At 56.3% G+C, this 15,666-nt stretch overlaps 1 protein-coding gene across 2 annotated transcripts in view; it reads right to left on the bottom strand.

Moving 5' to 3' along the window:
* glrbb (glycine receptor, beta b) overlaps window positions 1-15,666 on the bottom strand; it is a 258,440-nt gene that overhangs the window by 183,461 nt on the left and 59,313 nt on the right. The window lies entirely within an intron of this gene.

Raw genomic sequence — 15,666 nt, 5'->3', positions numbered from 1 at the left:
GTATAAAGTTCCTACACACAAATAAACTAATGTCCTCTTTACAACTCTGAGATATAGGGGGCGGGATTCTCCGACTCCCCGCCGGGTCAGAGAATCGCCGAGGGCCGGCGTCAATCCCGCCCACACCGTGTCCCGAACTCCCCGCCACCAGAGATTCGGGGGGGAGAAGGAATCGTGCCGCGCCGGTTGGTGGGCCCCCCACGGCGATTCTCCGGCCCGCAATGGGCCGAAGTCCCGCCGCTGTCAATCCTCTCCAGCCGGCGTGGTTTAAACCACCTACTTTACCGGTGGGAGCAGGCGGCATGGGTGGGCGCTGGGGTCCTGGGGGGGCACGGGGCAATCTGACCCCGGGGGGTGCCCCCACGGTGGCCTGGCCCGCGATCGGGGCCCACCGATTGGCGGGCGGGCCTGTGCCGTGGGGGCACTCTTTTCCTTCCGCCTTCGTCATGGTCTTCACCATGGCGGTGGCGGAAGTGACCCCCTCCCCTGCGCGTGCGCCGGGATGACATCAGCAGCCGCTGACGCTCCGGCGCATGCGCGGATTTATGCTGGCCGGCGAAGTCCTTTCGGCCCCGGCTAACGTGGCACCAAAGGCCGTTCACGCCAGCCGGCGGAGCGCCAACCACTCTGGCGCGGGCCTAGCCCTTCAATGTGAGGGCTTGGCCCCTAAAGGTGCGGAAACTTCCGCATCTTTGGGGCAGCCCGACGCTGGAGTGGTTCATAAGAACATAAGAACTAGGTTCACGTCACTCCATCGCGCCGGGACCCCCCACCCCGCCGGGTAGGGGAGAATGCCGGCCAAGATATACAACATTAAGCACTGATGTTAAACTGACCAGCCAGTGATTACGAGGAATGTCCTTCCACACCTTTTTGAATAAGAGTGTCAAATCTGCCACTCTCGAATCCTTTCCCTGCATCAAGAGAAGTGTGGTGAATGTATAATGCTTAATTCACACTATATAGCATTGTGTCCTTGTGGGCTCTGTCTGTGAGCCGTGCAACGGCCCTCATCTGCCCACAGGGAGAGATGAGGAGCTTGTACAGGGCTCCACCCTTGGCTCCGCCCATGGCCCCTCCCACTGTTGGAAGTATAAAGTACTGCGGTCTTGTGAGTCTGCCCTCAGTTCTTCTAGTCACAGACAAGCTCAGTTGTAAGTCTATTAAAGCCACAGTTTACATCCTCTCGTGTCTCGAGTGAATTGATGGTCACATCAATTTAATAGACTTAAAAAACCACAATGGATCAGCCCTCAAACCTGATCGACTAGAACTCGACCTGCAGGCTGCCGGAGCGAAGGAAATCGTTCTACACTGGCTTCGGTGCTTCAAGGCCTACCTGGCTGCGTCGACTACCTCCGCTACTACTGAAGAGCAGAAACTCAGTCTACTGCACGCACGGGTGAGCCATCGCATCTCTACGCAACTCGATAGTACCGACTCGTACACCGAGGCCCTCGCTATTCTCGACCGACTATGCGTGCGGCCTGTAAATGAAGTCTACGCGCGGCATATTTTCGCTATCTGCCGCCAGCACCCCGCAGAGTCGCTAGAGGACTACCTGCGCGATCTAAAAGCCCTTGCACGGGAATGTAACTTTCAGGCTGTAACTGCCTCCCAGCATATGGAACTCGCTGTCCGTGATGTGTATGTTGCAGGGGTCCGGTCTAACTACGTGCATCAGCGTCTCCTCGAAAAAGGGGCCCAGAACCTTGGAGGAGACGGTAACGCTAGCAACCTCAATTGAGGTCGCGTTTCAAAGTTTGAACTCGTTCTCCGCAGACCACGCGACCCCATCGTGGACCCCCGACCAGAGACTGCCCCAGGCCTGCGCCACGCGGGCACCCACCCACTATGGAGCGCCAGCGTGTCATTTTTGGGTCAGCCCCAACATCCACGGCAGCACTGCCCGGCCCGCAACGCGACCTGCAGCAGCTGTGGTCGAAAAGGACATTATGTTAAGGTATGCCTGTCGAAATCTAAACCCTCTAACTCTCCCGCTGTCCAGAGCAATCGCTCCTCCAACTCGCAGGCCCGCAGACCCCGCAATGTTGCAGCGTGTCTGCTGACTCCACCTCCACCCGACATGTGCGACTCATGGGGGCTGCCATCTTGGCAATCCTCCCCCACGCGGCCGGCCATGTGCGAGTCATGGGGCTGCCATCTTGGGTGCCATCTTCCTCGCCGTCCACCACATGCGATCCACGGGGGCGGCCATCATGGACGCCATCTTCTTCATCGCCCGCCACGTGCGATTAACGGTGGCCGCCATCTTGGCCATCACCCGATGTTCATCTCGACGACTACGACCTCCGCGGACAGTCATCACGGGGCCACTCCAGCACTGCTGATCGAGCCACCGACTACCCCCAACTCAACGCAGTCACTTTGGGCCAGTCGCGGCCAAAGGACCTCAGGAGCTCGATGATGTCCGTTCAGGTCAACGGATACAAGACACCGTGCCTCTTCGACTCCAGGAGCACCGAGAGCTTTGTGCATCCAGATCTGGTAAGACGCTGTTCGCTCCCTATCTTCCCTGCACGGCAAACTATCTCCCTCGCCTCGAGTTCGCACTCGGTTCAAATACAAGGGCGCACCGTTGCGACCCTGACAATACAGGGCGCCAGCTACTCTAATTTCCAGCTGTAGGTACTCCCAGACCTCTGCGCCCCCCTCCCACTCGGGCTTGATTTTCAATGCAATCTTAGAAGCCTCACACTCTGCTTCGATGGATCCCTACCCCGTCTCACCATATGCAGCTTAGCGACTCTAAAAATCGACCCCTCTCCACTCTTCGCTAATCTCACTGCTAACTGCAAACCCTTCGCCACTTGCAGAAGGCGGTATAGCCTGCAGGACAGGGTATTTATCAGAGCCAAAGTCCAGCGGCTCCTACGTGAGGGAGTCATAGAGGCCAGTAATAGCCCCTGGAGAGCTCAGGTGGTGGTCGTCAAGACCGGGGAAAAGTTCCGGATGGTGGTTGATTACAGCCAGACCATTAACCGGTTCACGCACCTCGATGCGCACCCCCTCCCTCAAATTGCAGACATGGTCAACCAGATCGCCCAGTACCGCATATTCTCCATGGTGGATCTGAAGTCTGCATACCACCAGCTCCCAATCCGCCCGGAGGACCGCCACTACACGGCATTCGAGGCAGATGGCCGCCTCTTCCATTTCCTCCGGGTTCCCTTTGGCGTCACGAATGGGGTCTCGGTGTTCCAATGAGCAATGGACCGAATGGTGGACCAGTACGAGCTGCGGGCCACGTTTCCGTATCTGGATAACGTCACCATCTGCGACCATGACCAGCAGGACCACGATGCCAACCTCCACCGATTTCTACAAACCGCCCAGAAACTCAATCTCACATACAATAAGGAGAAATGCGTTTTCCGCACTACTAGACTAGCCATCCTTGGCTATGTCGTGGAAAACAGAGTCCTGGGCCCCGACCCGTATGCGCTCTTACAACTCCCTCTCCCTCATTGTTCCAGGGCCATCAAGAGGTGCCTTAGATTTTTCTCCTATTATGCCCAGTGGGTCCCCCAGTATGCGGACAAAGCCCACCCACTATTTAAGACTACAGTCTTCCCACTGTCAGCCTAGGCCCGCCAGGCCTTCAACTGCATCAAGGAGGACATCGCCAAAGCTGCCATGCGGGCGGTGGATGAATCCGTCCCCTTTCAGGTGGAGAGCGACGCCTCAGAGGTCGCTCTCGCCTCCATTCTGAACCAGGCAGGGAGACCAGTAGCTTTCTTCTCCCAAACCCTCTCCGCTTCGGAACTTCGACACTCCTCAGTCGAAAAAGAAGCTCAAGCCATTGTGGAGGCTGCACGGCACTGGAGGCACTACCTCGCAGGTAGGAGGTTTACCTTCATCACCGACCAAAGATCGGTTGCCTTCATGTTCGACAACTCGCAACGGGGCAAATTTTAAAAACGATAAAATCTTGAGGTGGAGGATAGAACTCTCCACCTATAATTATGACATCATATATTGGCCGGGGAAGCTCAACGAGCCCCCAGATGCCCTGGCACATGTGCCAGCGCGCAAGACGACTGATTACAGGCTATCTACAATGACCTCTGCCACCCGGGGGTCACCCGGCTTGCCCACTACATCAAAGCCCGGAATCTGCCTTTCTCCACCGAGGAGGTAAAAGCCATCACCAGGAATTGCCGGATCTGCGCGGAGTGCAAACCGCACTTCTATAGACCAGACAAGGCCCACCTGGTAAAGGCTTCCCGGCCCTTTGAACGCCTGAGCATCGATTTCAAAGGGCCCCTCCCCTCGACCAATCGAAATGTGTACTTCCTCAACGTCATAGACGAATTCTCCCGTTTTCCGTTTGCTATCCCATGCCCCGATATGACCTCCCACACAGTCATCAGAGCCCTGCACAGTGTCTTCACCCTGTTCGGCTTCCCCAGCTACGTACACAGCGACAGGGGTTCGTCCTTCATGAGCGACGAGTTGCGTCAGTCCCTGCTCGACAAGGGCATCGCCTCGAGCAGGACTACTAGCTATAACCCCAAAGGGAACGGGCAGGTGGAGAAGAAGAATGCGACAGTCTGGAAGACCATCCTACTGACCCTACAGTCCAAGAATCTCCCAACCTCCCACTGGCAGGAGGTCCTCCCCGACGTGCTCCATGCAATTAGGTCCCTCCTGTGCACGGCCACTAACCAGACCCCTCATGAACGATTATTTGTTTCCCTAGGGGCACTAACACGGGGGCTTCGCTCCCATCTTGGTTGAGGACACCGGGCCCAGTTCTCCTCCGGAAACACGCTTGGACACATAACACGGGCCCACTAGTAGAAAGGGTACTACTGCTACACTCAAACCCACACTGCGCCTTTATAGAACACCCCGACGGCCGTCAGGACACCGTTTCCCTCCAGGACCTGGCGCCTGCAGGGTCCACCACCACCACCACCACCACCGCCGAGGTACCCCTCACACTACACCCCACCTGGCCCCCCACACCCTGCGCCCCCACGCCTACAGATTTCCTGCGCCCCTCATCGCCCGTCGCACTGGTCAGGAACGAAGCTCTGAACGAACCACCCCCGGAGTCCACCCTCAGATCCACACCGCCCGTCAGCACACAGCCATCCAAAGAGGCTGCAACCCCAGTGCTCTGCCGATCCCAGCGGACGACTCGGCCACCGGACCGGCTCAATCTGTAGACCCGTCACCCCCGCCGGACTTGATTTTTTTTACAGGGGGTGAATGTGGTAAATGTATAATGCTTAATTCACACTATATAGCATTGTGTCCTTGTGGGCTCTGTCTGTGAGCCGTTGCACGGCTCTGCCCACAGGGGGAGATGAGGAGCTTGTACATAGCTCCACCCTTGGCTCCATCCATGGCTCTGCCCATGGCCCCTCCCACTACCGGAAGTATAACGTGCTGCGGTCTTGTGAGTCTGCCCTCAGTTCTTCTGGTCGCAGGCAGGCTCAGTTGTAAGTCTATTAAAGCCACAGTTTCCTCTCGTGTTTCGAGTGAATTGATGGTCACATCAGGAAGTTTGCAGCATTATGATACGCCCTCGCACTACCAGCACAACCACTTCCCTCAGCAACCTGAGTTGTAAGCCATCTGGACCAGGGAACCTAAATACACTAAGGATAGCCAGCCTTTCCAGTACATCTTGCCAATTAATCTTCAGTTCGTCCATTATCTCTACAAACTCCGCTTCTCCCAATTTTTTTCAGCATTCACTTATTTCATGAAAAAACAAGTACCCATTTCCGTATTCTACCCATGTACTGTGCCTCCAGACATATAACACTCTCTTTGCCCCGAATCAACCCCAACACAACTCTTACTACCCACTTACTATTTACGTGCCAGGAGAGGATTTGGGGGGGGGGGGGGTTTATGTTTACAGTCATGTTAATCTCATATCCTCTCTTCACCAAGTTATTTCCTTCTTCACAGCCCCTCTCAATGTTTTTAACTTGGACTGGTTCTTCCTGGGAGAATTCATCCGAAATGCGGGGGCGGAGAATTGGCGGGGGCGGAGAATTGGCGGGGGCGGCATGAATCGCACCCTGCCACTCTGCCGCCGGATTCCCCGGCGCTGGTTTTCGGGTGGGGGCGGGGATCGCGCCAGTCGGGGGCCGTTGGACAGCGGCCCCGCCGGCAATTCTCCAGGTCCCGATGGGCCGAGCAGCCGCCCGTTTTTGGCCAGTCCCGCCGGCGTGGATTAGACATGGTCCATACCGGCGGGACCTGGCTTGGAGGGGGGTTAACGGGGTCCTCGTGGGGATCCAGCCCCGGGGGCCCCACGGAGGACTGGCCTGCGATCTGGGCCCACCGATCTGCGGGTGGGCCTGTGTCATGGGGGGACTCTTTCCCTCCGCATCAGCCTCTGTAAGGCTCCGAGAAGGCCGGCACGGAGGAGGGACCCTCTGCGCATGCGGCAGAACACGGTGGTGGTCCTGCGCATGCGCCAACTCACGCCGGCCGGCGGAGACCCTTAGGCACCAGTTGGTGCGGCGCCAACCCCTCCAGCGCTGGCGCCGGAGTGGGTCATGCCGCTCTTTGGCGCCGATACGGGCTGCCCCGCCAACTCTGGGAGAATCTCGACCCCTCTTTTCTCATTTCATCACATTATCTGTCTCTCTCGCGATCCATCAGTTCCCCTACCTTTTCCTCTTTTTGAAATATACCTATCTTGTACCCGACACATCTCCTCCTTAAAATTGCCCATTTTTGTATTCCAGCTTTAACTGACAGTTTTTGGTTCCATTTTACACTGGCTAGGTCCTCTCTCTTCTCACTGTAGCTCACTCATTCTCTTCCAATTTAGAAGTTCGACTTTAGATTCTTCCTTGCTCTCTTCCATTATTAATCTATGATACAATGATCACTCTTTCCCAAGTGTTCCTTGCCAGACACCTGCCACATCTCAGTCTCCACCAGCAAATCCAACAATGCCTCTTTCCTTTTGGAACATATTGGTCAACAAAATTCTCTTGAACACATTTCAGAAATTGCTCTCACTTCTCAGCCCTTACTCAAAATCAGGTTTGTCTAATCTCTCTGCTTGGGGGGCTGTGACCGGGGGGCATATTTACACATTGGGTTGGAAGAGCAAATATCGAAACGGTAAGGGGCTAGATTCTCCGCTGCTCACCGCCGGTAGCGGAATTCCCAATGCAGTAGAGAATCCAGCGTCATACAAAATCAGGCGCCGATCCCATTCCGTGCTCCAGTTCCTCGATGGCGGCGATATCGAGGTTCGAGTCCCTTGTCAGCGGGAGGATGAAAATAGGTCAAATTGACCCATTTGCATCCTATTAAACGGATGGGCATCTGTGGCGATCCTCTGCACCAAGATCCTCTAAACCTGCGTGAATATTTTGTCCTCTGGGCCGGGATTCACGTGGGTGAGAATTGGTGCGAGAATTTCCCAGCTTGGCGGTGGACTTCTCAGTGGGCCAAGGGGGTAACTCTTTTAAGGAGTTGCTCCCGAAGTCCATCGGGGGGCCCCTCCACAATGCAAATTCTGCCCACCCCACCCCAACGAAAGAACCCCACATAAGAGAGCCCCCAATCAGAAACAGTGTACCCGAATAGGCGCCGGAGTGTGGTGACGAGAGGATTTTCACAGTAACTTCATTGCAGTGTTAATCAAAGCCTATTTGTGACACTAATTAAGATTATTATTAATATAATTAACCGCTAAACCCCCCCTTCTCAATCCTGGCACTGTTTCATTCTGCTTCAAAAAGGGTCCTTGAGGCAAAGATGATAGGGCGTTCTGAACCTTCTCCCATTTTGTGGGATAAAACTGCCCCTCTATGATAAGAGCACACATCACATGTCAGCACGATTGGTTTCCCCAGGTCAAAATGCACAAAGAGGTTTGAAGACTGCAATGCTTGCTTCATGACTCGGAAGGCTTCCTCTTGAGGCTCTCTCCAATGCCACCGCTGATTCTTCCTTAACAGCTGGTGTAATGGTGCCAATGTTGTGTTTAGATTCAAAATAAACCTTCCATAGTAATTGACTATGCCAAGGAAAGACTTACGCTCGCTGACATTTTTGGTGCAGGGATGTCTCATATGGCCTTTACCTTTTCTTTCAAGGAGGCAATCCTGTCACATCAACGAAAAATCATCGGAATATCACTGCTGAGTTCTGAAAAGTACATTTTCCGGGTTTTAGGTGGACCTCTGCATCCCAAAACCTCTTTGATACTTTCTCTCGGCTGGCCATGTGTTCTTTTGGTGTAGTGTCGGTGACTTGCGCACGATCAAGGTAAACCGTCATCTTGGAAATCCCCTGGACTTCCGGTGGCGGCAATGATCAGCTAAGCCGCACGTTCGGCGGCTCCCGCGGTGAACGGACTTTGGGGCTCTTTTCAGGGCCCCTAACGGAGCTGCAGCGGTGATTCCCAACGGGGGAAGAAGACAGGAGGCGACCCCAACGGTCCCATGGTCCGGACCAGGAGCGGGGCAGAAAAAAAACCAAGGAAAGTGCCTCTGAAACAACGGGGGCAGGAAGAAAAAATGGCGGCCGGCGAAGGCCTCGAGGAGCTGAGGAAGTGGGTCCAGGAGCAGCAGACGATTCTGCTGTGCTGCTTCCAGGAGCTGAAGTTGGAGCTGCTGGAGTCCATCAAGGTAACCAACAGGGAACTGATGGAGACCCAGACAGCCCAGGGGGCTGCGATCCGGGAGCTGCAGCAGCAGGCCTCCGAAAGGGAGGACGGGGTCGTGGCCATGGCGGGGAAGTGGAGATGCACGAGGCGCTCCATAAAAGCTGGCAGGAGCGGTTCGAGGAGCTGGACAACCGGTCGAGGAGGAAGAATTTGCGGATCCTGGGCCTCACGGTAGGGCTGGAGGGGTCGGACCTAGCGGCCTACGTGGTGATCATGTTAAACTCGCTGATGGGGGCTGGGTCCTTCCAGGGGCCCCTGGAGTTAGAGGGGGCCCACAGAATTCTGGCTAGGAGGCCCAAGCCGAACGAGCCGCCGCCGGCGGTGCTGGTGAGGTTTCATCGGTTCGTGGATCGTGAGTGTGTGCTCCGGTGGGCCAAGAAGGAGCGGAGCAGCAAGTGGGAGAACACGGAGGTGCGGATCTTCCAGGACTGGAGTGCGGAGGTGGCGAGGCGGAGGGCCGGGTTTACCCGGACGAAGACGGTGCTCCACAGACGGAGTGTGAAGTTCGGCATGTTGCAGCCGGCACATCTGTGGGTCACCTATAAGGATCGGCACCACTATTTTGAGTCCCCGGAGGAGGCGTGGGCCTTTGTGCAAGCCGAGAAATTGGACTCAAACTGAGGGTCTAGGATGGGGGATGTTGTATAATATTGTATTTGCATTTGCTTGGTTTAGTGTAAGAATGTCGTACTGTTTTTTCTATAGGGGTTATTAAGCACAGGCCGGATGCACGGGTTCGGGCAGAGGGGTAAACGGGGAGTTCGGGGAGCTGGTGGGGGGGACTCACAATGGGAGTGGCCCCGGAGGAGGCGGGGCCCGGCAGGGCGAAAGCGCGGTCTTTCTGCGGGCTTCCCGCGCTGTGAGATGGTGGGGGCGGGGCCGGGGCTGAGAAGCGCGGGTCGTTGCTGGTTGTTTTCTTTTCTTGCGCAAGAGCGGGGGGAGGGTGGACCCGTTGACGGGCACAATGGAAGAGGGGCAGTCCCACGTTGGGAGGAGCCGAAGGTAGGGCGGGAGTCACCGGGGTCAGCAGAAGTTAGCTGGCTCACGGGAGTGCTGTGGAGGGAGGGGCGCGGCTAGGAGGGGTCCTAGCCTGGGGGGGGGGGGGGGGGGGGGGGGGGGGGGGGGGGGGGGGGGGGTACCGGGTTGCTGCTGAAACGGTCAGGAAGGAGCTGGAGGACGCAGGGGGTGCTGGAGGGGGGGAGTTGCCGCCGTGGGAAACTGGCAGAGCGGGGGACGCTGGCCGGGGGTGGGCAAGGGATGGGGTATGGCTAATCGGCAGGGGAGGGGGGCAGGGAGCCCTCGGATCCGGCTGATAACCTGGAATGTGAGGGGGCTGAATGGGCTGGTCAAACGGGCCCGGATATTTGCGCACCTGAAGGGGCTGAAGGCGGATGTGGCCATGCTCCAGGAAACACACCTGAGAGTGGTGGACCAGGTTCGGCTGAGGAAGGGATGGGTGGGCCACGTATTCCACTCAGGGCTGGATGAGAAGAGTAAGGGGGTGGCGATCCTGGTGGAGAAGAAGGTGTCGTTTGAGGCGTTAAATGTGGTGGCTGACAGTGGCGGGAGATATGTGATGGTGAGTGGCAAGCTGCAGGGGGAGCGGGTGGTGTTGGTGAATGTTTATGCCCCAAATTGGGACGATGCGGGGTTTATGCGGCGTATGTTGGGCCGCATTCCGGACCTGGAGGTGGGGGGCCTGATCATGGGGGGGACTTCAACACAGCACTGGATCCCCCATTGGATCGATCCAAGTCCCGGACGGGTAGGAGGCCGGCGGCGGCCAAGGTGCTGAGGGGATTCATGGACCACATAGGGGGGGTGGATCCCTGGAGGTTTGCGAGGCCAAGGGCCAAGGAATACTCGTTTTTCTCACACGTACATAAGGCCTACTCGAGGATCGATTTTTTTGTCCTGAGCAGGGGGTTGGTGGCGAGGGTGGAAGAAGTGGAATACTCCGCCATTGCCATTTCAGATCATGCCCCGCACTGGGTGGACCTCGGGCTGGGGGAAGAGAGGGACCAACGTCCGCTCTGGCGCTTGGAGGTGGGGCTGTTGGTAGATGAGGTGGTGGCCGGGAGGGTTCGGGGGTGTATCGAGAGGTACCTTGAGGCCAATGATAACGGGGAGGTTCGAGTGGGGACGGTCTGGGAGGCATTGAAGGCGGTGATGAGGGGGGAATTGATCTCCATCCGAACCCATAGGGAGAGGTGGGAGCAGAGGGAGAGGGAGAGACTGATAGGGGAAATGGTGCAGGTGGATAGGAGATATGCGGAGGCCCCAGAGGAGGGTTTGCTGGGGGAGAGGCATAGCCTTCAGGCCAGATTTGACCTATTGACTACCAGAAAGGCGGAAGCTCAGTGGAGGAAAGCACAGGGGGCGGTGTATGAATACGGGGAGAAGGCGAGCAGGATGCTGGCGCACCAGCTCCGGAAGCGAGATGCGGCCAGGGAGATTGGGGGAGTGATAGATGGAGCTGGGAAGGTGGTGCGGAGGGGGGTAGATGTTAATGGGGTCTTCAGGGACTTCTATGGGGAACTGTACCGGTCTGAACCCCCGGTGGATGGGGGTGGAATGGGGCGCTTCTTGGACAAGCTGCGATTCCCGAGGGTGGAGGAGGAGCAGGTGGAGGGACTAGGGGCACCGATCGAGGTGGAGGAGGTGGTCAAGGGGATAGGGAGCATGCAGTCGGGGAAGGCGCCGGGGCCGGACGGGTTTCCGGCGGAATTCTATAAAAGGTATGTGGACCTGTTGGGCCCCCTGTTGGTCCGGACCTTTAACGAGGCAAGGGAGGGGGGGGGCTTTGCCCCCAACTATGTGACGGGCGCTGATTTCCTTGATCCTGAAGCGGGACAAGGACCCTCTGCAGTGCGGATCATATAGGCCGATTTTGCTGCTGAACGTCGACGCTAAACTGCTGGCAAAGATCCTGGCCACTAGAATAGAGGATTGCGTGCCCGGGGTCATTCACGAGGACCAGACGGGGTTTGTGAAGGGAAGGCAGCTGAACACAAACGTACGAAGGCTCCTCAATGTTATTATGATGCCAGCTGTGGAAGGGGAGGCGGAGATAGTGGTGGCATTAGATGCGGAGAAGGCCTTCGGTAGGGTTGAGTGGGAGTATTTGTGGGAGGTGTTGGAGAGGTTTGGGTTTAGGGAGGGGTTTATCCGGTGGGTGAGGCTGCTCTACGAGGCCCCGATGGCGAGTGTAGCCACAAATAGGAGGAGGTCGGAGTACTTTCGGCTGTACCGGGGGACGAGACAGGGGTTTCCCCTGTCCCCCTTGCTCTTCGCGCTGGCAATTGAGCCCCTGGCCATGGCACTGAGGGAGTCAGGGAACTGGAGAGGCCTGGTGCGGGGTGGGGAGGAGCATAGAGTGTCGTTGTACGCGGACGACCTGTTGCTGTATGTGGCGGACCCGGTGGGGGGAATGCCGGAGGTGATGAGGATTCTTAGTGAATTTGGGGGTTTCTCGGGGTACAAGTTGAACCTGGGCAAGTGTGAGGTGTTTGTGGTGCATCCGGGGGATCAAGAGGAGGGGATTGGTAGGCTCCCATTGAAGCAGGCAGGGAAGAGCTTCAGGTACCTAGGGGTCCAGGTGGCAGGGAGTTGGGGGGCCCTGCACAAGCTCAACTTCACAAGGTTGGTGGAGCAGATGGAGGAGGAGTTTAAGAGGTGGGATATGTTACCGCTGTCACTGGCGGGGAGGGTGCAGTCCGTTAAGATGATGGTGCTCCCGAGGTTTTTGTTCCTGTTCCAGTGCCTTCCCATCCTTATCCCGAAGGCCTTTTTTAGGAGGGTCAACAGGAGTATCACGGGTTAGAAGAGTGTTCCTGGAACGAGGCAGGGATAGGGGGGGGGCTGGCGTTGCCCAACCTCTGTGGGTACTACTGGGCTGCCAACGCAGCGATGGTGCGTAAGTGGGTAATGGACGAGGAGGGGGCAGCATGGAAGAGGATGGAGATGGCGTCTTGTGTGGGCACGAGCTTGGAGGCGCTAGTGACGGCGCCTTTGCCGCTCCCTCCAACGAGGTATACCACGAGCCCGGTGGTGGCGGCTACCCTCAAAATTTGGGGGCAATGGAGACGGCACAAGGGTGAAATGGGGGGCTCGATGGAGGCCCCGATACGGGGGAACTATTGGTTTGTTCCGGGGAGCATTGATGGCGGATTTCTGGGCTGGCACAGGGCAGGGGTTAGGAGGTTGAGGGACCTGTTTGTGGAGGGGAGGTTCGCGAGCTTGGGGGAGTTAGAGGGGAAGTTTGGGCTCCCCCCGGGGAACATGTTTCGGTACATGAGGTTAGGGCGTTTGCCAGACGGCAGATGGAGGGGTTCCCCTTGTTGCCCCCACGTTGGGTACGGGACAGGGTGCTCTCGGGGGTGTGGGTTGGAGGAGGGAGGATTTCGGACATATACCGGGTAATGCAGGAGGCAGACGAGGCATCGGTGGAGGAACTGAAGGGTAAATGGGAAGAGGAGCTGGGTGAGGAGATTGAGGAGGGGACGTGGGCGGATTCCCTGGAGAGAGTGAATTCCTCCTCTTCCTGTACGAGGCTTAGCCTCATACAGTTCAAGGTGCTGCATAGGGCCCACATTACAGGGTCGAGGATGAGTAGGTTTTTCGGGGGCGAGGACGGGTGTGCTAGGTGCTCGGGGAGCCCAGCGAACCACACCCATATGTTTTGGGCGTGCCCAGCGTTGGGGGAGTTTTGGAAGGGTGTAGCAAGGACGGTGTCGAGGGTGGTGGGATCCAGGGTCGAGCCAGGCTGGGGACTCGCAAGTTTTGGGGTGGCAGTGGAGCCGGGAGTGCAGGAGGCGATAGAGGCCGGTGTTCTGGCCTTTGTGTCCCTAGTAGCCCGGCGGAGGATCTTGCTCCAATGGAAGGATGCGAGGCCCCCAAGCGTGGAGGCCTGGATCTCTGATATGGCGGGGTTCATTAAATTGGAGAGGGTGAAATTTGCCCTGAGGGGATCAGTACAAGGGTTTTTCAGGCGGTGGCAGCCTTTCCTGGACTTCCTGGTGGAATGGTAGGGAATAGGCCGACAGCAGCAGCAACTCGGGGGGGGGGGGGGTCTGGAATGGGGAGAGGAAGAACTGTGTACATGGGTCTGTGGGATGTGGCGGGTGCTATCTCTTTCCCTTTTGTTGTTTGGGTGCTTTTTTTGTTTTCTTTTCCTTTTTCCTTTTGTTTGAAGTTGCTCTTGAAGTTGGGGGGGTATTGTTCTTGGGGTGTTACTGCGGTTGTTTGTTAATAGAGTTAAGATGTTTATATTTTGTAGAAATTTCAATAAAAATTATTTAAAAAAAAAAGAAAATCCCCTGGAAATTTTCCATCATGCATTGGAAGAAATGAAGTGAAGCCGAACAGCAGTCTGGTATACTGGCAGGGGCCTTTCTATCACAAACCTCTGAGATTCCTCATCAAACTCTATTTCAGCGGCCCCCATCCGGCGCCATGGCAACCGCGCAAGCGTCAGAGCGGCTTGGCAGGAATTTCACGGCCCCCGCGATTCTCCAACCTGTCACGGGCTCGGAGAATCCCGGCCTAGTTTCCTTCTCTCTCCACAGATGCTGCCAGACCTGTTGAGATTGTCCAGTTTTTCTGTTTTTGTCAGCAAGCTGGCAACATCTGGCTATGAAGGCTGAGGCAGATTCTTCATGGTCCACCATTGTAGAGTTAAGCGTCGGAGGATAATCGTGGCCTTGGGTTGTAGTGTTCTTTAATCAATTTCACTATCTGTTCAAAGGTCGACGAGTAGGCTGCCTTCAAGGATGTGATTTTCTTAATCAAATTATACATTTGGGGTTCGCAAACTGTCAGAAATATCACCTTCTGCTTCTCTTCGCCAGTGATCTTGTTTGCAGTAAAGGAGAAACTGAATTGTTCGATGTACTGACTCCATGACTCAACTCCTGATCAAATAGGTCTAGCTTCCCAATGATAGGCATTTTCACTCACGGTCTAAATTATTCCAACGCTTGCTTGAGCTACTCTACTTTTTCAACTATTCCTTGCTTTTCCCCTCAATTCACGACGACTATCAGCTGTGATCGAAAAGCTTTACCTCATTGTCAATGTGGTGGCTCGAGAACAAACTGGAGGCCTCCAGTAATTAACAAAGGGGTTTATTGATGAAAGACAAAAGCAGTTAGATAACAGGCCGAGAAAACCATACAATAGGGGATTGGATTCTCCGTTCCCCGACGCCGAAATCGGGAATGACGATCGGGCGGAAAATAGCTCCCAACGCCGAAACCGCAACCTCCGATCCTCCGCCCCTGCCAAACTGCATCATTGCAATACACACCGCGCAAAGTTGCAACCGCATTCGCATCTCATTAGCGGGCCCACCCACAATGCTCCGCTTCCAATGGCCCGAGTTCCCGACGGCGCGGTCCACGTGTGCGCTCAACGGTCGTAAGCCTGGCGTGGTGGCAGCAGAGAGAGAGAGAAAGGGCGTACGGACAGTGTCCAGAACCACCATTTGTGCGCTGGCCGGGGGGCTTCTGCCAGGGCTGGTAAAATATAACTAGCCACCTGTCCACTGCCTTCCCGCTCATCCGACCTATCTCCCATATTACGATGCGCGGGTAAGGCATCAGGCAGCCCACCTGCCCATTAAGGACCTCATCCTGCCTCCGCTGCAAGGGAAGGCAGAAGAAAGTAGATAGCCCGGCAGCTGTCGCTGCAGAGCTACTGCCAATCAGAGTGGCCATTGGCGCTCAAGATGGTACTTCCTCCCAATTCGAGGCAGGAGACCCACTGTAATCAACTGAGGCTGCCCCCAGGGCATTATCACTGAGGGGAAGCCCGGGTTCTAATTGGGGGCAGGGGACCCACTGTAATCAATTGAGGCTGCCCCTAGTATACTATCACTGAGGGGAAGCCAGGTTTCTGGTCGACGCCAAGCCAATGGACTTTTCAGTCAGGTTTGGGGGTGGGGTTTGAGTCATCCACCCACCCAAAAAAATCCACCTCAGAATATGACA

The sequence above is a fragment of the Scyliorhinus canicula genome, chromosome 3 (assembly GCF_902713615.1).
Source record: "Scyliorhinus canicula chromosome 3, sScyCan1.1, whole genome shotgun sequence".
Taxonomy (NCBI): Eukaryota; Metazoa; Chordata; class Chondrichthyes; order Carcharhiniformes; family Scyliorhinidae; genus Scyliorhinus; species Scyliorhinus canicula.
This window is presented reverse-complemented; position numbering and strand designations above follow the sequence as displayed.